Genomic DNA, 26,789 nt, shown 5'->3' on the forward strand with positions numbered 1-26,789 from the left:
CAGCAATACAACCTTTTTAATGTGAGGCCTTCTTTCAAGATTTTGACTAATAACCTGATAAAGAAAAGAACAGACTGAATTTGGATCTTTCTTCAATTCTGACTCAAGAAAACAAAAGGAGTTACTGCTATTTTTTTAGCTATTTGTTTTACGTCGCACTGACACAGATATGTCTTATGGCGACGATGGGATAAGAAAGACCTAGGAAGTGGAAGGAAGCAGCCATGGTCTTAATTAATGTACAGCCCCGGCATTTGCCTGGTGTGAAAATGGAAAACCACGGAAAACCATCTTCAGGGCTGCCGACAGTGGGGCTCGAACCTACTATCTCCCGAATACTGGATACTGGCTGCACTTAAGCGACTGCAGCTATCGAGCTCAGTTCGGAAGATTTTGGGCATAGTCAAATTCCAGTACAAGTAAAGTGGAATTGTCATAGCTAGTTTTGGCCAGTACATCTGATTTTAATCCATTATAAGTCTCAACTCTCTTTTTATGAAACATGTATTCTGATTTCATGCACTATCAGGATTTGCTTTCAGTTTAACCTTGCATTCTGCACAATAGTCACACTTATCAGTCCTTGGCTGCTGAAATGAAAACTCACTGTTTGCTCTGAAATACTTATGATATGTATTGTAACTCATTTTTAGTTGTTTTCCCATCTTTTCATAAAAATATTGTTTGAAAGCAGTATACAGTTTTACTACATTCAAAACAGGGTCCTCAAAGTATTATTTTCAGATTGTTTTTGCTTGACTGTAATGAGCTTAATAATTTCTGGTTGCCAGCGTTTCACCCCCGTGTGCTAAGTTGGGCTCATCAGTTGGTACTTAGCACACCCACCAAGACGCATGGCATAAATTTACTCATTCGGGGCAAATATTTTGGATTCCCTATGGGAATCAACATCTATATCATGTAATGAGCTTCCTTGTGGGTAATTTGCATCCAGTGCTCTTCAATAAGTTCCCACACATTTCCGATTATTTTGGTTGGACGATTGTTGTGTGTGCCCCTGCATTCCTCCAAGGCTCCACCTGTAATGGTTATTGAAGTAAAAGCACTTCGATTTCTCATTTTGCGTTTCTAATTATCTCAAAACAGAGTATATAAATTGCAGAATACACTCACCTGTTTTCAGTGTGTTTTGTACAGTCCTTAGTCTAATTTCTGATATCTGCAGTACAGAGAGTAGAAACTGCCTTGTCATCATTCTTGACTTTGACACAGTACCTGTTGTTATGGGCTGCATGGTGATGTGATTGAAATTATTGTATCACATTCGGTTCTGTAAATGGATGGAAGGAATCAAATGTTCAATGGCTACGTCATATGTCCTTGGCTGGCTTTCCATCAGTGAGCATGTTGCGTGCATAGCTGCTACATCCGTCACCTACACACATAGCGGTCTTTTCAAACCTCTCATACAGCTGTTGTAACAAGTTTTGCTTGTATGCACCAGAAATACTTTGATAATGAATGTCGCTGTGACCTTCCCATTTCAATACTTACCAAATATTGTAATAGGAGTTGAATCATGGCTGAGAAATGATATAATTGATGCAGAAATTTTCTCACGAAACTGGAGTGTGTATCATAGAGATAGGATAGGAATGGTAGGAGGGGGAGTATTAATTCTGGTGAAAGAAGAATTTGTAAGCTACGAAAATGTTAAAGATGACAAATATGAAATTCTAGGTGTAAGGCTCATCTCTAAAGATAATAGGCAACTTGATATCTTTGGATGTATAGACTGGGAAAAGGTAGCGCTGACGCTGATTCAGAATTATTTGATAAAATAATCAGCTATGTGGGAAATGACATGGAAAGTAATGTGATTGTAGCGGATGATCTCAACCAATGTAGTTGGTCCGTTATTGGACATTATAAATTTTCCAGCTAACTCATTCCTGGTTGCCAGCATTTTGCCCCATTGTGCTAAATTGGGCTCATCAGTTGGTAAATAACACACCCACCAAGACCCATGGCTAGTGCATACTGTGGAGGCCACTGCGTAGGCTACTTGGAGTCACCGGCATATTGACTATGGGAATCAACATCTATGTCATGTGATCTCAATTTACCAAATATCAATTGGGAAGGTAATGCAAACAACAGGAAGCATGACCAAAAAATGGCAAATAAGTTGATAATGGAAGGACAGCAGATTCAGAAAGTGATGGAACCAACTAGAGGGAAGAATATACTGGATGTGGTACAGGTGAACCAGATGAGCTCTATAGAGAAACCGAAGTAATAGATGGTATTCGTGATCACGAAGCTGATTTTTCGTAGTTAAAAATTAATTTGATAGAAAGGAAGATCTTAAAAGTAGGACTGTTAGGCAGTACCATATGGCTGATAGAGCAGGCATGAGGGAGAGTTTTTAAAAAGTAACTATGATCGGTAGAAAATGATAAATAAAAATGTAAACAGACTCTCGGATGGTTTTAAAGCAATTGTTGAGGAATGTGAAAACAGATCTATACCTTTAAAGGTATTAAGGAATGGTGAAGACCCACTATATTATAACAGAGTAATAAAGAGAGTAAGAAAGAGGTGCAGATTGGAAAGAAATAGTGTTAGAAATGGCTGTGGAAGTAAGGAGAAATTGAAGGAACTTACTAGGAAATTGAATCTAGCAAAGAAGTCAGCTAAGGATAACATGATGGCAAGCATAATTGGACGTAATTATGCATTCATAGACTAAGCGACTATTTGGTCATTTCAGGATTTTCCAGCATTATGGTGGCCAAGACTTCAAACTTCAATATAAAAATAAGAAATGCAAACTTTATTCAGTAAAATTTCCTGTAAAATCATTTAGCAGCTGCAGTATATTCTGGTGGGCTTGTGTGTCTAAGAATGCGCTTTTCCTTTTTTATAATCCCACTTCTTTGTTGTTTAGCAACTACTGCAGTATTTACAAATCTCTTAGTAAGCTATAAACTTTAGGGTGTCCCTTAAAAGGGCAATTTTTTTTTTCATTTATTGAAACGCATAACCCGTTATTGTGTTTATTAGTCTATTAGTTACCCAAGTACAGAATTTCAACTTCCTACATTAATTTTAACCCATGCTGAAGGGGCCTAAAAGTTTTAGAAAATAGCTGCTTAAAGGGTCTCTTAAATGTAGTTGTAGATGATCACTCCAAACAATTATTTTAGAGAAATATAAATGAAAACAGAAATTTATATAATGCTTTTCATGTAAATAACAAAAAAGATGCAGTTTTTATAGTTATTCATTTGGATATTTCCTCTTCAAAGTCTCTTTTTTTTACAGTCTGGGTAAATTTTTCTATGTTCTTGCACACAATGTAATAAGGACTGCTTCTGTTCTTCATCTGCGGTAATCAAACCATGAAAGTCTGTCATTAGTTTAACAGCTCTTTCAGCTGTGTCATTAACTGCTTTTAAGGTGGAAAACTTCTTTTTAGCTTCCACAAATGCTTCATTGTCTTTCTATAACGATACAATGTCTTGAAGGAAACAGCTATCAAGTTTCAGTCGTGAAAATAAATCTTTACTCTTGACAGAAACAAAATCACTCAAAGATTTCCCTGAAACAAGATAAAAAAAATATTTGTAGTGCCTATAAATAAAACAAATAAGTTCTAAATTAAATACCAGATAAACACTACTAGTCTACTACGTACCATATAGAGAGCCAAACATCTCTTCTTTTGATGGAACATATCTCTTTCTGGAATCACCAAAGCTTTCCTTTTGTAAGTTTTCTACAATGTTTCCTTTAGTCTGCTCATCAACTTCATTATCAAAAATTGAAAGGATGGCTATTTTCTCTGACAAGTACCACAAGTGTTGACTGAACTTGTTTAAAGCCGCATTGGAAATCAACTTGTCAACTTTCTCGTAATCTTTTAAGGTCTTTAAAAAACAAAAATCTTGATTCAGCGCTTTTATTGCCAAACTACATCCAAGCCAGGGCTTCATGTAAACTGCCACAATGAATAAACAAACATCTTGTAAAGCTTGTTTGTCCTTAGCGCTCATTTTAAACTGGGACTTCAGTAACCACATTTTTAAGGAGTAAATACCTCTTGCCATCCATCGTGCTTGATGCATTGCACCAGGAGGTCTGATTTTTATTTTATTCTTAATGTCTCCACCCAGGAAAACAATTGCGAGCTCAATGAGCTCTCAATAATCATCTTGTAGAGTCGATTTTGCCAGCTCATTGTTAAAAAACATCACCAATTCAATAATATTTGCCTCACAGAGATGTTGTTGGACAAAATCAGTGCATGGTTCATAATTGGTTAATTCCAATGGCACGGGGGCTGGGTGTATGTGCTGTCTTCATCATCATTTCATCCTCATCACGACGCGCAGGTCACCTACTGGTGTCGAATAGAAAGACCTGCACCTGGCGAGCCGAACTTGTCTTCGGACACTCCCGGCACTAAAAGCCATATGCCATTTCATTTCAGTGCATGGTTCGATGGCACTAGGATTAATATTCTTCCAGTTGTTTCTAAACTTTTTGAACAGTGGAATATCAGGACTGCTAGTAATTTGTTAGATCTTTGATTCAAACACACTTTTGAGCACCAGTTCGTAAATACACTGACTGACAGAGCAAATGCAACACCAAGGAGGAGTGGTTCGAAAGGGATGAAAGTTGGGGAAAAAACAGAGTCGGCACGGAAGAATAATTGATGTTTATTTCAAACCGATATGCAGGTTACACAATGCGCATGGCATCGACTCAGTAGGATGTAGGACCACCGCGAGCGGCGATGCATGCAGAAACACGTCGAGGTACAGAGTCAATAAGAGTGCGGATGGTGTCCTGAGGAATGGTTCTCCATTCTCTGTCAACCATTTGCCTCAGTTGGTCATCCGTACGAGGCTGGGGCAGAGTTTGCAAACGGCGTCCAATGAGATCCCACACGTGTTCGATTGGTGAGAGATCCGGAGAGTACGCTGGCCACGGAAGCATCTGTACACCTCGTAGAGCCTGTTGGGAGATGCGAGCAGTGTGTGGGCGGGCATTATCCTGCTGAAACAGAGCATTGGGCAGCCCCTGAAGGTACGGGAGTGCCACCGGCCGCAGCACATGCTGCACGTAGCGGTGGGCATTTAACGTGCCTTGAATACGCACTAGAGGTGACGTGGAATCATACGCAATAGCGCCCCAAACCATGATGCCGCGTTGTCTAGTGGTAGGGCGCTCCACAGTTACTGCCGGATTTGACCTTTCTCCACGCCGACGCCACACTCGTCTGCGGTGACTATCACTGACAGAACAGAAGCGTGACTCATCGGAGAACACGACGTTCCACCATTCCCTTATCCAAGTCGCTCTAGCCCGGCACCATGCCAGGCGTGCACGTCTATGCTGTGGAGTCAATGGTAGTCTTCTGAGCGGACGCCGGGAGTGCAGGCCTCCTTCAACCAATCGACGGGAAATTGTTCTGGCCGATATTGGAACAGCCAGGGTGTCTTGCACATGCTGAAGAATGGCGGTTGACGTGGCGTGCGGGGCTGCCACCGCTTGGTGGCGGATGCGCCGATCCTCGCGTGCTGACGTCACTCGGGCTGCGCCTGGACCCCTCGCACGTGCCACATGTCCCTGCGCCAACCATCTTCGCCACAGGCGCTGCACCGTGGACACATCCCTATGGGCATCGGCTGCGATTTGACGAAGCGACCAACCTGCCCTTCTCAGCCCGATCACCATACCCCTCGTAAAGTCGTCTGTCTGCTGGAAATGCCTCCGTTGACGGCGGCCTGGCATTTTTAGCTATACACGTGTCCTGTGGCACATGACAACACGTTCTACAATGACTGTCGGCTGAGAAATCACGGTACGAAGTGGGCCATTCGCCAATGCCGTGTCCCATTTATCGTTCGCTACGTGCGCAGCACAGCGGCGCATTTCACATCATGAGTATACCTCATTGACGTCAGTCTACCCTGCAATTGGCATAAAGTTCTGACCACTCCTTCTTGGTGTTGCATTTGCTCTGTCAGTCAGTGTATGACGGCGGCAAGGAAAGAGTAACAAATCTCTTTCTGGTTTTTGCTCTAAAAGCACACAAGCTCCGTTCAAGCATCCTGTATTAGATGCTGTTGTATCACAGCACATTATTTGTACCTTATCATCCAGGTTCTAGTCATGAAGGGCATTTGACACTGCTTTCGCTTGCTCTTTGCCAGAAGAGTTGTCTAACTTATGAAATAATAATTGGTAGGTGTTCTTTTTTAGAACTTCTTATGTCCAGAGCAGGTAACAATTTTCCATCCCAATGAACAGTAACTACTTCGGGAACGTTATTCTGAAATTCGGATTTAATGGATCTCGCTCTATCTTTTCTCGTTTGTGTTTGAATGCGTTGAATAGAAGATTTGTTGAACGGGTAATTGTCAGAACTAAGACCAAGTGCTTCTACTACAGACTGAATTATATAAACAGAATCTCTGATGCTTAGTTGACATCTGTCTAAAGTTGCAACTAATTTAATTGTGATAAAATCTTTTCTTTCTCTTCTTGTCGATGTAGCTAAAGAAGTTACAGATCGAGATGTGGATGGCAGAGATTCTTTCAGGCTTTCTTCAGAGCTTGTGGATTGTTCTTCTACGTCTTCATGTGTATCAAAAGTCTGTAAAGTTGCAGATTCCAATGAGCTTGCGGAAGGCATTTGTTTTAGTCTCTTTTTATCTTCTGCGAGTTTTCTCAGCCTGGCCCTTTCTTCATTATCAGCCAACTTTTTGTCAACACCTGCTAGGCACCCCAGACGCTCTCTTTGCTTTTGAAAAAATATTTTATCTTCTTCGATTTTTATTGTTTCAAGAGCATCAGCATGTGCGATATCGAATAAATTATCTAATTCAAGTTGAAAGTTCTCTTCGTGGCGCCTATGTAAATCCTGAATCTTCTTGCTATTTTTTTGCAGTTCTTGCCAGACCTGATAAAGATCCACTAACTTCTTAACACAATTAGGCACAGATCTAGTAGGTATTCTAGCCTTTTCTCAGAATATATTGCACTCCCGAATGACAAGATTTGCGCTTTCACTAACAGTCAACTTAACTTCACGTATGTTGAAAAATAGAACTGCGAGAACTTGACGATTAGATGGTAATTTTGCGCTTATTATTTGGTGATTTACTTCACCAACCAAGAAAATGCTTTTTTTTATTGCTCCTTAGTTCCACTGACATCTTCAAAATATAAAACAGTCCGTGATAGCTACCCGATAAGCGAAAACTAAGTGACAATAACAATGAGAGCGCACCACTCTTGTGACGCAACTTGTATGGACATGTTTGCGCGCAAGTCGGCACGGGTTGCACTGTTCCAAATAAGGAAAAAAAATTGTTTTCGGGTGTTTTAGGCCCAAATGAATAAAACAATAATCTATGCATTGCAAAATAAAACTTTGAAAAATAAGGGACACCCTAATAAACATGCATCCTTCAAGAGGGAAGAAGATGTTAGAAGCATTAGGAATAACTGATATGAAAACAGTAAGAGAGACTTTTCATACTCCTATTAAAACGGATGGAGTGGTAAGGTTTATATTAGGATATTTAATGTTTTTCAATATCCTTTTTAGGCATCTCTACAAGATCTGCCTTCTGACAAAGAGCATGCTGAACACTGCATTCAAGAAGTAAATAATCCCGCACAACACTTTTAAACCAATTTTATTATACCTACTGAAGATGGCGGATGTGTTTCTGATTTACATGATCAATTTGATCGACCTGAAATGAACATGATTCACTGTGAAAGTAATACATTTTCACCTTCAGTCAACCAGGAACTTATGCCTTGTAATATTTCACTTCTAGTTAGTAAACTATGTGTATAAATGGTTCACCTCAAGCCATCATATTGATGATTTAATGTCAAATTTGAGTGCCGGTAATAGTTCCGACAGAACAGCTCAGGTATCTGTTGAGGTTGAAGTGTCCAACCCTGAGTTGCGTGAATTAATAGAAACAAAATTAGGGAATGTTGGGGAAATAAGCCACTCTAGCGAAGATGCACATGTGTTAAAAGAAGTGTTTTCTAATGAAAAGCCTCAGAAAGACTGTGATGATATTCCACGCTTGTACCACAAGTGTTCTGATAATAGTATTCTGTCAAACAACGTTTCAATTATAAATGAAATATTTCCTAGCACATCAGGAAATATTTTATACCAAAATGGTGATAAAATGCTGGAAACTGGCACCTGCAATAATTTTGCCCCACAAGGAGACACTGGGACATCAGATGTGGAGATGGAATTGGACACTAGCTGTGCTATTTCAGATAACCAATCAAGAAAAGGAAGAAAGTGAAAATTTGAAGATCAAATGCGGAAAATTAAGAAAAGGAAGGTGAATACCATCAAGACTACATCAATACTAGGGGGATAGTAACATTCTGTTATGAATTTTGGGATTACAAATGTAATTGCAGGCTCAAATGCCACGAATCAGTTACAGTGGAGAAGAGATGAGCAATATTTACTAATGTTCATAAAGCTAGATGCCAAATAATAGCAGGAATGATTAAAGAGGTCATATTAAGCAGAAGAGAGCAGTAGGATCTGAGAAACGAAATACATCCAGAGAGTATTTTTTGTGAAATAAGAAAGTGTGTAAAGCAATATTTTAACTTTTTTTTTGCTATTTGCTTTACGTCGCACTGATACATATACATATAATTAAGAGGGAATTCCTCAAGGCAGAGTGGACCTTTACGTTTTCTTATATATGTAAATGATATGGGTAAAGAAGTAGGCTTTTGTAGATGATGTTATTCTGTATAGAACAATAAATAACTTACAAGATTGTGAGCAACTGCAAAAAGACCTCGATAATGTTGTTATATCTATCTATTAAGACTGTGGAGGCTATCTATCTATCTATCTATCTATCTATCTATCTATCTATCTATCTATCTATCTATCTATTAATACTTTCATTCCCCATCCTGAAGGGGTGGGGTTACGCCCTCTCTCTGGCCAGGAGAGGTGACGGGGAAGTGGAGAAGTGTGGGATGAAGGAGATGGGTAAATGGAGATAAAGAAAAAGGAGCTACCATTATGTCCCATCCTTTTCCCCTGTTGATAACCTCTCTCCCCACCCCTCCCGCCCTGATCCCCTAAATCACTAGCCTACATCTATTCAGCCATCTGCTGAGGGACCTTTCACCGCCACCTGGCTTCTGGGTTAAAGAGTACAGTAGAGATGAAACTTATTGAAAGAGATACAATGTCGTGTACATTCAAAAACAGAGATGAGTGAAGAGTTAGATGAAGGTGCTAGGATGTGGTAGAAAGAGAAGAAGTTAACTAGGGAAGTGAGGAGAAGGTGGAGGAGGGCAAGGTAAGGTGGTGGTTGGGAAAAGTAGTTTGGCGGGGGTGGGACTGTAGAAGATCGTAGACGTGGATGGGGTGAGTGAGGAGGACGGACAGACCGGTAATGACTGCGGGGTGGGGAGGACAGTGTAAGGGTTGTGGGGGTGAATAAGAGGGTTTGACCTGATGATGGCGACCGTAGAAGTAGAGTCCTTGAGCAATGAGGCGCTGGATGTTGTCGGGAGTCTGAAGTTGGAGGCATACCAGGAATGTTGGACCGTCGGCATTGTAGATGCGAGAAGCTTGTCGTACAAGGAGGCCTGCCTGGTGAAGATCTTGAACAATGGCTGCAGGCGCTATGCTTGGATCCACACTGCGAATAACACAGCTGTAAGTGGAAGAATGTTCAGGTGGCGGTGAAAGGTCCCTCAGCAGATGGCTGAATAGATGTAGGCTAGTGATTTAGGGGATCAGGGGTGGAAGGGGTGGGGAGAGAGGTTATCAACAGGGGAAAAGGATGGGACGTAATGGTATTAGTAATAGGAAGGATGGGAGAGGAGTGAGCAGAAGTACTGATGGTGGTGGTAGTAGTGGTAGTGGGGACAGGTATGGTAGGAGGAATATTGAGGGATGGGTAAGCAGATACGGTGGAGGTGATGGTAGTAGTTGTGGGGTACAATGATGGAGGGGGTGTGGGTGAGAAATATGGAGGAGGCGTACTTGCAGCAGGCATAGCAGGGTCTTCAATATCCAAGATCTGGGCGATAACGTGTGAAGGTGTAGATGTCACTCGGTGGAGACGGCGATGAAGAAACACTCCATTAGTCTGGACATGGTTGCAGGCATCCAAAGTGCGGAAAGAGAGAAGCACCTCTGGTGCGAGATCGGGGCCATTGTAAAGTCTGGTGACACCAGAGACACCGTGTATGCGAAGGGCACTGTAAGTAGCCTTGTCCGAGATCGCTGGACCAACGTCATTTATTATACAAGTGAACATGGCTGGGGAAGGCCAGCCTCCAACTTGGTGCCAGACGATATGCTTATTAGCTCGGCGAGGGGCGTCACCCTGGTCGAACAAAAATTGGGGATATGGTAGTAGAGAGATGTGTCCACGGAAATAGAGATGTGGACAAAAGGCGTGTTGTGTTGCTACTGATGCCGTGGAGGCTACTATTACTATAAATGCTTTCATTCCCCACCCTGAAGGGGCTACCTAGAGGGTTATGCCCTCTCTTTGGCCAAGAGATGCTGACGGGTTGGGGAGATGTGAGGGAAGAAGGAGGTGGGTAAGGATGTGAAGAAGTAGGAGATGGGAGAGGAATTGCGTTTTTGCCTAAGTGCTTTTGTATATAAGACTTTATTGAGATATTAGTACAAGAAATATGCATGTGACAGAGATGTTAATAGTAAAAAGCATAGATATAATGAGTTATGTGGGTGTGCTAGGGAGAAGATGTGAGGCTAAGATATGGTAGAAAGAGGAGAAGTGAACAAGGGAAGTAAGGAGAAGGCAGAGGAAGTCAGGAGGAGGTGGAGGTGGGGGTACATAGGGTGGTGGAGTTGGGACTAAAGATGAACAAAGATAAGGATGGGGCATTGGAGGAGGAGGGTTAGGCCGGGGGCGACTGCGAAATGTAGGAAGACAGTGGAGGGTTTGGGGGGGAGAATGGGAGGGTTCGACGCAATGATGCGACCATAGATGTGTATGCCGCGAGTGATAAGGCACTGGAAGTTGGCAGCTGTATGCATACCAAGAAGGTAGGTCCGTCAGCGTTATATATACAGAATGCCCGTCATACTGGAAGGCCTGCTTGGCAAAGGTCTTGAGCGATGATGGCAGACACAATGCTGAGATCCACGCCTCTGATGACACAGCTGCAAGTGGAGGGAGATGGCGGTGGTGTCTAAGGCAGCTGTATCACAGTCGCTGGAGGAGCGGTGAAAGATCTCTCGGCAGATGGCTGGGTCGATGAAGGGTGAGGTGGTACATCAGTGGTGGGAAGGGTGGGGAGAGAAGTGATCAATAGGGTGGAAGGATGGGATGAAGTCGTGGTAGTAAGAGAATGGAGAGGAGAGATGTATGCAGAAGTGGTGATGGTGGTGGTAGTAGGGACAGGTAGGATGGATGAAAGAGTAACAGAGATGGGAACTGATACGGGGGTGGGAATGGGAAAAGTGGTAGGGTGAGAAGACGTAGATAATGGCGATGAGGAAGACAGAGGAGGTGGTTGGACAGCATGCGCTACAGGTTCTTCATCGGCGTCGGAGTCATCTTGAAGGTGAGGTGGTGTAGGTATCACTTGATGGAGGCGGCGATTGATGAGAGCTCCATGTTCTTGAAGGGAGAGGCAGGCAGTAGCCGAGTTGAAGTAGAGGAGGACATCCGGTGCAGGGTCAGAGCCGTTAAAGAGGCGTTGAACAAAGGAGACACCAGTCCGGCGGAGGTCAGCATAAATGTCCTCGTCCGAGAAAGTGAGGTCAACGTCACAAACAACGCAGGAGAATAGGACTGGGAACGGCCGTCCACCAACTTGGGGCCAGCCTATGCCTTGGCGACTCGGCCACGTGCTGAGGTAGAGACGTTATGGTACCCCAGCCGAACAAAAAGTGTGAGGAATTATGCGATGAGTGCATCCTCTGCAATAGAGATGTGTGTTGTGCTGTCATGTGCCATGGAGGCCACTGCGTAGGCTACTTGGAGCCACCAGCAGTGCCAATGAACTATGAGAGATTTGTCTCATTACCAAAAATTGATGTCTGCCTTGCCATCAGATGATATAGATGTTGAATCCCATAGGGAACCTGAAATATTTGTCATGAATGAGGAAATTTATAATACCAATATAAATGGCCCGTTACTGGACATTTTAAATTTTCCAGGGTTGCCAGTGTTTCATCCCAGTGTGCTAAGTTGGGCTCATCAGTTGGTAAATAGCACACCCACCAAGACGCATGGCTAGTGCAAACCGTGGAGGCCACTGCGTAGGCTACTTGGAGCCACCAACAGTGCCAATGCACTATGAGAGACTTTTTCTCATTACCAAAAATTGATGCCTGCCTGGCCATCAGATGATATAGATGTTGATTCCCACACAGGACCTGAAATATTTGTCCCGAATGAGTAAATTTATAATACCAATATAAATGGTCCATTATTTGACATTATAAATTTTCCAGCTAACTCATTCCTGGTTGCCAGCGATTTGCCCCAGTGTGCTAAGTTGGGCTCATCAGTTGGTAAATAGCACACCCACCAAGACGCATGGCTAGTGTATACTGTGGAGGCCACTGCTTAGGCTACTTGGAGCCACCAACAGTGCCAATGCACTATGAGAGACATTACCAAAAATTGATGCCTGCTTGGCCATCAGATGATATAGATGTTGATTCCCATAGGAAACCTGAAATATTTGCCCCGAATGAGTAAATTTTTAATACCAATATAAATGGTCCGTTATTGGACATTGTACATTTTCCAGCTAACTAATTCTGGTTGTCTGGTTCTATTGCTAAATTGTTAGCGTACTGGCCATCAGGTTCGATTCCCGGCAGGGTCGGGAATTTTATCCATCATTGGTTAATTTCGCTGGCGCTGTGGCTGGGTGTGTGTGTCGTCTTCATCATATTTTCATCCTCATCACGACGCGCTTTTACTCCTATGGGAGTAAAATCAATAGACCTGCACCTGGCGAGCCAAACATGTACTCGGACACTCCTGGCACTAAAAGCCATACGTCATTTCACTTCATTCCTGGTTGCCAGCGTTTCACCCCAGTGTACTAAGCTGGGCTCATCAGTTGGCAAATAGCACACCCACTAGGATGCATGGATAAAAACGTCAATCAAGTAGTTATTTCAATTCCTACACCATCAGCCAAACAGTCAAAGTTATAAATTTCATAGTTGGTTCCTTATTGAGTAAAGACTATATGTAAAAATTAATACAAATTTATGATCCACCTTCTCAATATTTTACGATCATGTGATGTTTAAAAAAACATTACAATGTGATGTTGCAAGGTACTAGTTTCTGTCCTATAAGGACTATCATCAGCCTAGCCTAGATACAATAAAAAAATCATATTCCTAAAACAGAGTAGCGTGGAAAGATGAAAGACAGAATGAAAGGATGGGAAAGTGGTGGAAAGATATACATACATAAGGTGGTGTTAAATGAATTGTAGTGAGTATGACAAAGCTATGTTAAAAAGTGACAAATAAAATCTTATGTAAATGTCTCATTAAAATTAATCATAAGATGAAAAGAAGGCACTGGTTGACAATTATTCTTATGTTGCACATTTAAAAATCAAATAAAGTCTGAAATAAACAAAGTCCAGTGTTTCTGATAAGTTCTAGAATTCAACATAAGTGCAGAGGGAATAATTAGTCCAATAAGTCCAGAAAAAGGTTAATGTTGACAAAGTTGTTGGATATACCTTGTGGAACAATGAAATCTTGCCGTATTCTAATGAGGCAACTGCTACAGTTGCACTCAAACTGGCAAGCTTGTTTCACATTGCGCATGGTTCTTTTGGTTGCTATTGAATTTGGACTGCCTCATTAGAATACGGCAAGATTTCATTGTTCCACAAGATATGTCAAACAGCTTTGTCAAATTAACCTTTTTCTGGACTTATTGGACAATTATTCCCTCTGCACTTATGTTGAATTCTAGAACTTATCAGAAACACTGGACTTCATTTACGTCAGACTTTATTTGATTTTTAAATGTGCAACATAAGAATAATTGTCAATCAGTGCCTTCTTTTTATCTTATGATCAATTTTAATGAGACATTTACATAAGATTTTATTTGTCACTTTTTAGCTTTGTCATACTACAATTCATTTAACAACACCTTATGTATGTATATCTTTCCACCACTTTCCCATCCTTTCATTCCATCTTTCATCTTTCCTCGCTACTCTGTTTTAGGAATATGATTTTTACATTGTATCTAGGCTAGGCTGATGATGGTCCTTATAGGACTGAAACTAGTACATTGCAACATCACATTGTAATGTTTTTTTAAACATCACATGATTGCAAAGTATTGAGAAGGTGAATCATAAATTTGTATTCATTTTTACGTACATCAGCCAAACAGGTGGTTCTTCAGCCTTTGTAATGGGAGAAGTATAATTTGAGTTGAAATATACAGGGAAGTATGTTCGTACATACATGAGGAGAGTGGGAGTTATAGGTATTCTGGTGCAGAGACAACCACAACCCTCAAGTGAGCCCCTGGAGCGTGCTTGCATCGCATTCGCCATAGTCTCTCCCCACTAGACCCCGTTTTTATTGTTCAAAGATAGATACATTGGTGTACACACATAAATACAAGGCAATTATGTACAAATGAGACATGGGTGTTGCCTCTTCTATGGCACTGATATGAAAATGAGAAAATTTGAGTCCAAAATAAGTCTTTTTGCTGCTTCTTTGTCAGAATGACAAACTCAAATAAATATACACAGGATATCACAAAATAATGTTGTTCATGATGCACCCATGGCTAGTGCATACCGTGGACGCATCAAAGTGTCATTTCATTCCCATCTGTAGACAGGCGGGTGGGCCATCAGCTGAACTAGCAGCTCTTCGGCCTTTGAAAAGAGAAATATTTTCGGAATGTTTATTAGTGTGGGAAAGTATGATCGTACATACTTAAGGGAAGGTACGGGAAGTGTGGCGCAGAGGCTAAGGTGAACAACAGACGGACCCGCAAGAGAGACCCGCACTGCATCCCCCAAGGATGGAACCCCCACAAATAACCCCGTTTATTGTAAAAAACACAGATACAGATGTGGGAAAATAGCACTGGATTTACATCAGAGTGATGGTTACATTCAATGTAAATAGTATCTTCTGGCAATAGTCTTTGCACTGCGCAGGGTAATAAAGTCTTTTCGCTGGTACTGCAGATGAGAAATAACACAAAAATAAGTATTTGAGAATAAGAAAACTGAAAAAGTATGTGCATAAGATAACTTATACAAAAACATGATGAACAGTAAAAAAGGCAGTGTGAAGTAATACACAGTAGAGCAGTAGGAGAAAGACACTAATATTAAAAGAAATCAATTTGAAACATTTAAATGAACTTATTTCACTGTAATGTGACGTCATGTCCTGTGATGTCAGTAGTCTGTGGGAAATGATTAACATACTATGTAAACATGAAACAAGGAGATGTTTATCACTGCTAAACCATGTAATTATAAACAAAGGAACATGTAAACGACAAGTAGGGGGGGGGGGGGATGAACAGAGCTAGTAAACACTGAATGGAGCGACTGGAGAACACAACACTTCACAGCACTAGAATACTAACACTGAGAACGCTTATGGCGCTGTATACTTTAAGGTTAAGTAGTCGGTGCGTGGATAGGGATGTGCAGCCGCAACCAAGAGCATCAAAGAAGGTGCAATGACCTTGTATTATATAACAGCTGGCGGAGGGTGTTGCGGCAGGTGGTATCAAGTGGAAGCTAAGGAGCAGCAGAGGGGAAGAGATGAGAGTGGGCAGGAGTACAAGTATTACGTAAAATAGCAGTGGCGAGTGGAGAGAGTGTGAGTGCTTCAGTAATGAGGGGCTTTTATGTAAGGTACCAGAGGTAAGATATTTTAAACGGAGTGAATGAAGATGGTTGAGAATAGGTGGAAAGCTGTATAGTGGTTGGAAATGAACGGAAGGCATGTCGTAGGGAAGGCGGTAAGCTATACGTGGTGTGTGGCGGTCTAGTCGTGATAGTCGAGCGTAGTCAGGAGGAGGCACTGTGATTCAGGTGAGAGAGGCATAGGTGATGAGGGGACGAATAAAAGATTTATAGATTGTAAGGAGATGACGAGGTTTCAGGCCCCGGGAGGGGCCGGTGAGAGAATGAAGTGTGTGGAAGCGCTAAAGGGCTTTTTGATGGATAGCAGCGAGATGGTAACTCCACTTTAAGTTGTTTTGGAAGGGGATACCAAGCTAAGTTAGTAGTTAGGTTTCGATGAGTGGGGTATTATACATCATTAGTCAGATGCCATGGCTGAGAGGGCAGAGGCGGGATTTTAGGCGAAATACGACAAATTGTGTTTTAGTGGGATTAACTGATGGGTGCCAGAAGTTGAACCAAGATTCCAGGGTATCGAGATAGGTTTGGAGTTTAGTAGAGAGAGAAGTGAAGGAACGACCAAGGGCGAGAATGGCTAAATCATCTGCGTATTGGTATAAACAGAGAGGGGGGAGGTGTGGGAAATATCATAGGTGTAGAGGATATAGAGAAGGGGGGAAAGAGGGGAGCTTTGAGCTACACCAGATGTTAGTGGAAAGGTGTAAGAATGGGTACCATGGATAGTAATGGTAGCCGTTCGACACTTGAGATAATTAAACAGAAGGCAAAGGATGGTAGAAGGGAGAGGTAAATGACTGAGTTTCTAAAAAAGACCTTCGTGCCACACAGAATAGAAAGCCTTATTTACGTTAAGGCAAACGAGTGCTGCGGGGCGGTGAGATTGAAGGAAGGTAGATAGGGAGGAGGTGATATGAAAGAGGTTATCATGGGTTGAAAAATGAGGGCGGAAATCTGCTTGAGAGGAAGGAAGGAGATTGAGGGAATGAAGATAGCGAGAGATACGGTGACAGAGAATGCCTTCGAAAATTTTGGAGATGACGGGGAGAAGGGAGATAGGGCAATAAGACGTGATGTTAGAGGGTGGTTTGTTAGGTTTCAGAAAAAGAATAAGGGCATGACCCCAGTGAGCAGGGTACATGCCCCTATAAAGAAGGGTGTTATAGATGGAGCAAAGAGCGTAAAGGAGAGACAGGGGAGCTTCGCGGTTGTGACGGTAGGTGATATGATCAGAACCAGGAGCAGTATTCCGTTTGTAGCGAAGGAAGGTTTGGATTTCATGGGGAGTGATAGGGGCATTGAGTGGATGTGTGAAATCGATATCGCGGAAATGGGTAAAAGAAGGTTGGAGATGAGGGAGAGCGGGATCAGAATGGTGGAGAATAATGGGTTCGTCAGGGTGAATGAACTAAGGGGAGGGGGAGGGGGAAGACACTCTGGAAAAATAGTCAGCAAATGTATCAGCTTTGTCTTTATCTGTAAGTGGAACGCTAGTAGCAGAATGAAGAGGATAAGTAGGCAAAGGTTTATTGGTTTTAGTCAATTTACAGAAAGTAGTCCAGAAGGTACGGGTAGTTTGAATGTCAGAAAGGTTGGAGCAGGCAGTAGTCCAGTATTTCCATTTAAGTGCTTTGATGTAAGATTGCGCGTGTCGAAGTGTCCATCTGTGTTCGAATAGAGTCATCGGGTCCCAGGTTCGAATGTAAGAAAAATAATAATCATGAGCGAGTTTAAGAAGGGAGAGAGCTTCGGGTGGAATAGGGGGTTTGGTAGGGTGAAAAGAGTGATGGGGAATATGGAGATTATTGGCAATCTGGAGAGCGTGTTCAACTTGAGCGATGAGTAGGAGAAGGTTGGGTAGGGCGGTGGGGGCAGGGGAGTTACGAAGAAGATTAGTAAGGGTAGTGCGATAGTTGGATCAGTTAGTTTGTGAAAAACGATGGGTGGGAGGGGGTCGGGAGAGGGGCAGAAGGGTGGTATAAGAAAAATTAGGAAATGAAAGGAGGGCTGGAAGGTGATCGGAGTCCACATGGAGACATTTATCTATGGTAGGGGAAGTGGCAAGGGAGGGGGAAAGGATGAGAGCATCAGGGGTAGATTGGGAAATAGGACGTGTATGGAAGGGGAAAGGAACCTGCATGCCCCGAATTTCCGACAGTAGAGTGGTAAAATCATTAGACTGAATAATATTGTAAGAATTTATATTAATATCAGTAATGAAAATATGATTTGGAAGGGTCGAATCTACATAATGAATAAGTTCAGTAGGGGGGGGGGGGGGGGGAACGACGAGGGAGGTAAAGAGTAACAATTGTAACAGACATATTATTCAGTAGGAAAGTTTCAAGTATTAAATATTCCGTAAAATTAGCACCGAAATTGTAATAATGACGTTTGCTAGTTTTGTTATGTTTAAGACCAATAGCAACTCCTCCACAAGTTTCACTGAGTCTATCTGCGCGATACAGAGTATATTTAAGTAAAGTTGGATGGAGGAGAGGATTGAGAAATGTTTTGTTAAGTACAAAAAAATCCGGGTCACACAGGTTTAAGGAAAGGTCCAGAAGAGCACGGTTGGAATTCAGAGAACAGATGTTAATGAAATAAAGATTGAACATTTCATCCCACTAGGGGAACAGCATTAAGGGGGAAAAATGCAAAGTGCATCTTATGCTATATCCATGTGGGTGTTAAAAACCAACCACGCAGCAAGCTGGACCTGGTTAAGGATATGAGGATGGTGGACGGGAAAGATGTTCTGGAGCACCATCGTAATAAAATGAATAATGTTCTCAGAACAGGGGTCGGGAAGGGAGGAGTAAAGGGCGGGAGTGGGAAGGTCCTGGGAAATGACTGGAATAACGGTCTCAGGATGGGAAGTTTCAGGGGCGGGACGGGATTTGCATTTGTAAGAGAAAGAGGGGTAGGGTTGGGAGCAATTAATACATTTTGGGGTGGCCTTGTTAGGGCAACTATTAGTGGGATGCTCTTGGCTGCAGATTGCACATACCTGAGCTTGTATACATGGCTGGCCTGGAGGATGGTCGTATCGTTGGCACCAGTTGCAGTGGACTTTCTGCGGCGGCGCCGAGCGGGAAGGCTCCACCCGATGGTGACAGCGGTAGATGACGACGCTGTCACACAGAAGAGCATTCAGGTGCGGATGAGGCTGGTAGGATCACGGTCATTCCGAATCCGCACCACCTCGAAAACCTGATGCCCCTCGAGCTGGAGTTAGGCTGCGATCTCATCATCTGTCCAATCGCGCTCCACCCCATACGCCACAACAGAATGAATAGGCGTGGGACGAGTGGACGGAGCTGGTAGTCGTGTTGGAGCCTGCTGTGTCATGTTAATGGCCTTGGTGTGCTTTCCAAAATGTTCAAGTCCAACGGAGGTGGTGAGATGAGCATAGAATGGTTTGATGGTCTTGATCTGAAAGTACCCTTCTCGAGTTTTCTGGATCTCAATGTCGAATTCTTGATAATTTCTCATGAACCTGGCGATGATCTGGTAGATGCAGTGAGTGTTTGCCTTGTTGGGGTCGATGTGCATTAATTTCACGACGTAAAATGGAGCTGGTGGTAGTGGCAACGGATGAATGACGCTTCACTGGCAGATGTTAGGTGCTAATGCTGGATTTTTAGCTGCCTTGGCGTAGCTGCATACATTTGATGGCATGTAGACAGCATTCTGAGTCGGAGAGCGAAGCGGCAGATGAAATGGTGCGATGATATTAGCCTGTTTAAATCTAAAAATTTCATTTTTTGTCTGTATTGAAATGAGAACGTAAGATAGGTAACTTAAAGGGTCCACCTTTTCAATACAAATAAATGTTATAATGTTAAGTTAAAACATATTTTTACTTGGAACTAGTTTCAACGCTATTTAGTGTCATCTTCAGCCAAAATGTGAGAAATAGGCATAGGCGTATACATGCGGACATGTACATTACACAAAATTTTAATGACTGACAATTTCTGATCTTGTATTTCACTATTTTATGTCTCTTTTACTCTTGTTTAATTATAATGCTGTAACATTTTGTGTAATGTACATGTCTGCATGTATACGCCTATGCCTATTTCTCACATTTTGGCTGAAGATGATGCTAAATAGCGTTGAAACTAGTTCCAAGTAAAAATATGTTGTAGCTTAACATTATAACATTCATTTGTATTGAAAAGGTGGACCCTTTAAGTTACCTATCTTACGAAATTAGCCTGGTCGTGGTCTAGAATGTTGATTCCTGGAACGGGGTTATCAAGAAGGTTCTGGATGACTGAGCTCGGTGAAGTGTAGGTGGATCCGGTAGAAGTAGAGGCAGGACCACAAAGTTTCTTCCGTTGATTAAGTTGTTCAGGTGAAATGCGCCGTGCCTGTTTAGTATGGTCCGTCTCCATAGATGGTGAAGGAGGCGGTGAAGAAAGGCGGTTCGGTGATTCACTCATAGTTGAGTCACGACGAGAAACTTCTGCTTCCACTGGTAGAAACTTGGAGAAGCTTCTAGAAAATCTTTGATGATTCGATGACAGCATCCACTGATGACTGACTGAATATAGGACTGTGGAGGCCACTGTGTAGGCTACCTGGAGCCACCGGCAGTGCCAGTGCACTATGAGAGAATTTGGATCATTACCAAAAATTGATGCCTGCCTGGCCATCAGATGATATAGATGTTGATTCTGATAGGGAACCTGAAATATTTGTCCCGAATGAGTAAATTTATAATACCAAAATAAATGGTCTGTTATTGGACATTATAAATTTTCCAACTAACTCATTCCTCGTTGCCAGCATTTCGCTGCAGTGTGCTAAGTTGGGCTCATCATTTGGTACATCATCTGATGGCCAGGCAGGTTTAAAAAAATTTTTTTTTTACAAGTTGCTTTATGTCGCACCGACTCGGATAGGTCTTATGGCGACGATGGGACAAGAAAGGGCTAGGAGTGGGAAGGAAGCAGCCATGGCCTTAATTAAGGTACAGCCCCAGCATTCGCCTGGTGTGAAAATGGAAACCACGGAACACCATCTTCAGGGCTGCCGAAAGAGGGGTTCGAACTCGCTATCTCCTAAATACTGGATACTAGCCGCACTTGAACGACTGCAGCTGTCGAGCTCGGTAGGACAGGCAGGCATGCATTTTTGGTAATGAGACAAAGTCTCTCATAGTGCCTTGGCTCTGCCGGTGGCTCCAAGTAGCCTAAGCAGTGGCCTCCACAGTATATACTAGCCATGCGTCTTGGTGGGTGTGCTATTTACCAACTGATGAGCCAAACTTAGCACTTTGTGGCAAAACGTTGGCAACCAGGAATGAGTTAGCTGGAAAATTCATAATATCCAATAATGGACCATTTATATTGGTATTATAAATTTGCTCATTCGAGACATATATTTCAGGTCCTCTATGGGAATCAACATCTATATCATCTGATGGCCAGGCAGGCAACAATTTTTGGTAATGTTTCTCATAGTGCATTGGCACTGTCGGTGGCTCCATGTAGCCTACGCAGTGGCCTCCACGGTATGCACTAGCCATGCATCTTGGTGAGTGTGCTATTTACCAACTGATGAGCCCAACTTAGCACACTGAGGTGAAATGGTGGCAACCAGGAATGAGTTAGCTGGAAACTTATAATGCCCAGTAACGGACCATTTATATTGGTATTAAGTGGTATGTTCTGAGCTGTCAGTGGAGAGATGGCATGGAATGACATTAGTAGATGAATAAGTTTGAGTGGTGTCTTCAAAAGTACAAAAGATCACAATATGAAGATTACGTTGGAATTCAAGAGGACAAATTGGGGCAAATATTCTTTTATAGGAAGGGGAGTTAGGGATTGGAATGACTTGCCAAGGCAGATGTTCAATAAATTTCCATTTTCTTTGAAATTATTCAAGAAAAGGCTAGGAAAACAACAGGTAGGGAATCTGTCACCTGGGTGACTGCCCTAAATTCAGATCAGTAGTGACTGATTGATTGATTTATTTGAAATTCAAAAGAGGAGTCCAGCAGGGAAGTGCCTTGTTACCACTCCTGTTTGTCATTGTCATGGATCAGATCGTAAAATCCATCAAAGGACATTGCAAAAAGCCTAACACCCTAATATTTGCAGATGATGTTCTGATCTGGGGAGGAAATGAAGCAGAAGCACAGGAGTAATTAAATCTCTGGAATGGCAAGTTTAAAGAATATGGACTAAACGTCAGTAAAAACAAAAACTGTTGAAATGAATATTACGAGGAAAGGCACAGATTCAAACATTTTTCTGGAGGGAACTCTGTTACAGTCTGTTTCTCACTTCAAATACCTTGGAAGTATCATTTCAAAAGATAACACAGTAAACTCGGAAAGCTTCTCAATTTTATTCTCAAGTGATAAATTTACTCCGGGATGATAAAATACCACAGAAAGGAAAACTGACCATGTTTTATATCTACTTCATTCCATTTCTCACTTGTTGACTTGAAACATCTACAGTAACCTGCATAACAAGGCAAATAGTAAAATCCAGTCAACAGAAATTAAATTCATCAGAACAATGAACCAGAAGACCAGGAAGGACAAGATTAGAAATGAAGTAAACATAATGGAGGCTGACATCAAAATACCTGTTACCAAGCTTTTAGGAAGGTGCAGGCTACAATAGTTTGGACATGTTATGAGGATGGGCAGAACAAGAACAGCAAGGAATTACTTTGGTGCAGAAGTGAAAGGGGAGAGTCCAGTATGGAGTCCAAGGAATCGATGGATAGGCACAGTGAAACTGGAGGACAGTAAGAGGAATATAAAGTAGGAGGACATAGAGGAACAGAAACTATACTTTGACAGGAAGAAGTGGAGAGGCCTTATACACCACACCCGGGAAACTGGAGATGGAAAATGATAATGATGAGATATTTATCACCATAATTTTATCACAATGAATTTTAATATGGTAACGTCGGCTGTAATTTTATCTGAGTATATATAACTTCTTCCTGCATACATTGAGCAGTTCAACTCAGTTTATGGATGGGGTAAATGTTATTAAAAGTAAATATGCAGGACGTTTTATGTTACTTCAAAGAGTGGAGGACTCTTGCTATATTGATTTAACAATGAAAGTCAGAAATCTACTCTGGGGCTGGAAAATACCACAAAAGAAACCCTGTACCACAACTACTTCATACCGATTCTCACATATTGTTCAGATACATGTACTCTACTAAACAATGATTACATCAGAATTCAGGCAACAGAAATGAGATTCATTAGAACTATGAATCAAACTACTCAAAAGGACAAAATCAGGAATGAAGTAAATGGGATGGTAGCTGGCATTGAGGTCACTATTACCAGTGTAATAAGAAGTGTAGACTTCAGTAATATGGGCACATTATGAGACTGAAGAGCAAGAGACCTGCCAGAAAATACTTCAACCTTACTGTCCAAGGTAAAAGACCAAGGGAAGACCAAGGAAATCGGATGTGGAGGAGAGAGGTTTCAAATGGGAAGATGTCCTGAACAGAAGATGTATGGAAACAGGAAGAGATGGTGAGCACTTGTACACCAAACATGGGAAACTGGAGTTGGAAAATGATGATGAGCTGAAGCAACTAAAATCACACTTGTCAACAAGAGTACTAAATGATCACATTTTGTCTTGGTTGGGACAGGAATTCCCATCCTGCCCAGGATTGAAACAACTTGCTTGCTCTAATGCAATACACCCCATCTTTTCCTGCCTGGCCAGTCAAGCAGTAGAAAGCAGTACAGACAGTGAAAATAAGCATGCCAGGTGGAGAGGTAAAAAAAAATAAACAGAGATGAATAGTGACACTCCAGATCCCATTTAAGTCAAAGTTCATCCCCCATCAGCATGGGGGTTAACAAGGGGTGAAAAAGAAAATGTCCAAAATGACCGAGATAATGGATGTATGTGTATATGTTCCAGAATAGCTCTCTACCAAACTTGGTACGCATATGACTTACTGTGGGGTAAGAGATTCCTAGTACCACTAGGGGAGTGTATGACATATAAAAATAATAAATAACAAACAATATCAGTGTCGAATCCATAGTTTTTGGGGGTCACTGAGATGAATCGTGACAAGTTCAGCACCCATTGGCATGGAGGGTGAGAAGGTGTGATAAATGAAAATGTCCAAAATGTCCAAGATTATGAATGTACTCATAAATATGTTTGTCCCAGAACAGCTCTATTTGGAAAATATACTGTGGGGGTAAGACACCCCTAGCACCCCTAAGGGAAAAGGTGACATGTAAAAAAACCAATTTTAGTGCCAAATCCATAGTTTTCAGGGTCACTCAAATAAACAGTGACACTCTGGATGCCGTTTGAGTCCAAGTTCAGTCTCCATCAGTATAGGAGCATGAGAAGGGGTGAAAAAGAATAAGTCCAAAATGACTGAGATTAAATAACAACAATGATAAAGACAAACTTACGATGTCCACTATTTCAATACAAAACAATTTTATGTTCTAGTTAAAACACAACACTTTTACTTTGGGAAATTTCTCAAAAAACATAAATTTTCGTCAAATAAGTCCATCAAGAACATTATAGAATTAATTGAGAAATTGAACAACTTTGATCTTCAACCCTATCAATCTTTACATTCATTCAACGTTGTCAGTATGTACCCCAGTATCAAAACTGAAAAACTTTTTCCCATTATTGAAAACAACCTAAACACATATAGCCGTTTAAGCAAACTTGAAATCCACGACTTCATGTCCGTCTTAAAACTGGTAATTAACAACAACTTTTTCACTTTCGACAATGTCATATACAAACAAGATGGATTAGCAATGGGATCGCCAGCCTCGGGGATCTTAACCGAAATCTACTTAGACTTTCTAGAGCATACTGCAATTGAAAATAATGACATTTTCGCAAACATACATTTTTGGGCTATATACGTGGATGACACATTAATAATCTTGGACGACTGTACTGTGATGCGCCTACTACACTTACAAATCTGAACAAAATTGATCCCCACATAAAATTCACTCTTGAGTCAGAAACCAATCATTCAATTAAGTTCTTAGGTTTAACAATAAACAGACTTTCTTCTTCTCTATCATATAAGATCTATAGAAAACCCACTCAAACTGCCACTACTATAACACAAGATTCTATACACCCACAAACACATAAATGCGCTACTTATAACAGCATGGTTGACCCTGCCTTTAAGATTACTATGTCCAAAGACAATTTAAATAAAGAACTCAACATTATCTGCTCTATTGCCAGATTCAATGGCTTCAACAAGCCCTTTTTTAACAAATAATAAATTCAGAATTGCCTCAAATCAACTTTATCAAAGAGAAACACCTGCTCCTGATGTATACTCAACTTTCACTTTTAATAAAGATGTATATAGCACTGCGAACATTTAAAAGAAAACATAACGCCAGCATTTCATTTCGTACCAACAACAGGAGTATGGAGGTATTATATAACCCTGCTTCAGTAAGTAAATCCAACATTTTTCTAAGATCAGGAGTCTGTAGATTCAGCTGCAAAAACTGTAATTGTTCTTACATAGGACAAACTGGACAGAATTTCAAAATCAGGTATGCGGAACATGTCAATGCAATAAAACATAATAGATTTTCTGCGGTGGGTCAACACATACACGACTTCAAACATAGTTCCATCAGTATAGAACAGGATATAGAGATCCTGGAAATGTTAATTGAAGGCTCTTTACTTGATGTCACCAAAAACTGTTTTATTCACCTGGATCAGTACTTCAAGTCTAATCTAAATCTGAATGAAATATTTGAGAAACCTAAAATAACTTTTTATTTCCTTATTACAGCTTTCATAAACATTAAAATTGTAAATAAAAGTTTGATATTTCGCATCATGCGTAACACTCTCTCACGTTACACACCCCTATCAAATCGCCTTCCGGATCCCCCCCTCCCCCCCACACAGTTACCCCTCACCAACCTTCCTCATGACCATCTCTCCTCTCCCGCTTACCCAGTTCATGCCAAGCTCTTGATCCACATACGTTCCAGCTCCCAGTCCCTACACATGCTCGAGCCCCGCAGCAGGCTGTGCAAGGTGAATTCCATACTACACATTATTGTCTTTCTTTTTTCCCTCCAGATCTTTCAACAAGTTTTTTGCGTCTCTAATCAGCCCATTTTCCTTTTCTTTATGCTTCAGGATCCGCAATGGACTGAGAAATATTGGTCACATTTCCAACTAGTGACCTCCACCTGTATTTTTCTCCACCTCTTGCAAGAGGGAACAACACAAACTCAGACTCAGTTCATTAATTATAGTTGCATTGCTCTCAAATGATCTACGACATTTCTTTGTAGATGGACTCATTAGATAGTCCGTCCAAGTCTTAAAGATTTTATCCGCAATCAAGGCCCTGCATGTGATTTTGTGCTTGTTGCTATTAACAAGCCTTTCAAGGTTGTAATTACCAGAAACAAAGTGGATCAACAAAGTTTTAACAATATACGTGTTTTCATTCTCATTGAAGATTGTATGAGACTCTCAAGATTTCATCTTGTCAGCAACAGTAGACTCATGTTTTTAACTCTATCATTCTGTCTTATTTTCTCAGTCAATAGCATTAAGGTTTTATAATCTATATGTATGTAACAATTTTTTGTACCACATGTTCTTTGATCCTATTTGCAAGATTGGCTGATGAGGACATTCGCCCAGTGTCGAAAACGGTCTCAAAATAAAAGTGTTGTTTTTTAACTAGAACGTACTGTACAACTGTTTTGTATTGCAAAGGTGGACACCTTAAATTTGTCTTTATCATTGTTATTCTCAGTTCAATATGGAACATTATGA

This window comes from Anabrus simplex, chromosome 1 (assembly GCF_040414725.1).
Source record: "Anabrus simplex isolate iqAnaSimp1 chromosome 1, ASM4041472v1, whole genome shotgun sequence".
Lineage (NCBI taxonomy): Eukaryota > Metazoa > Arthropoda > Insecta > Orthoptera > Tettigoniidae > Anabrus > Anabrus simplex.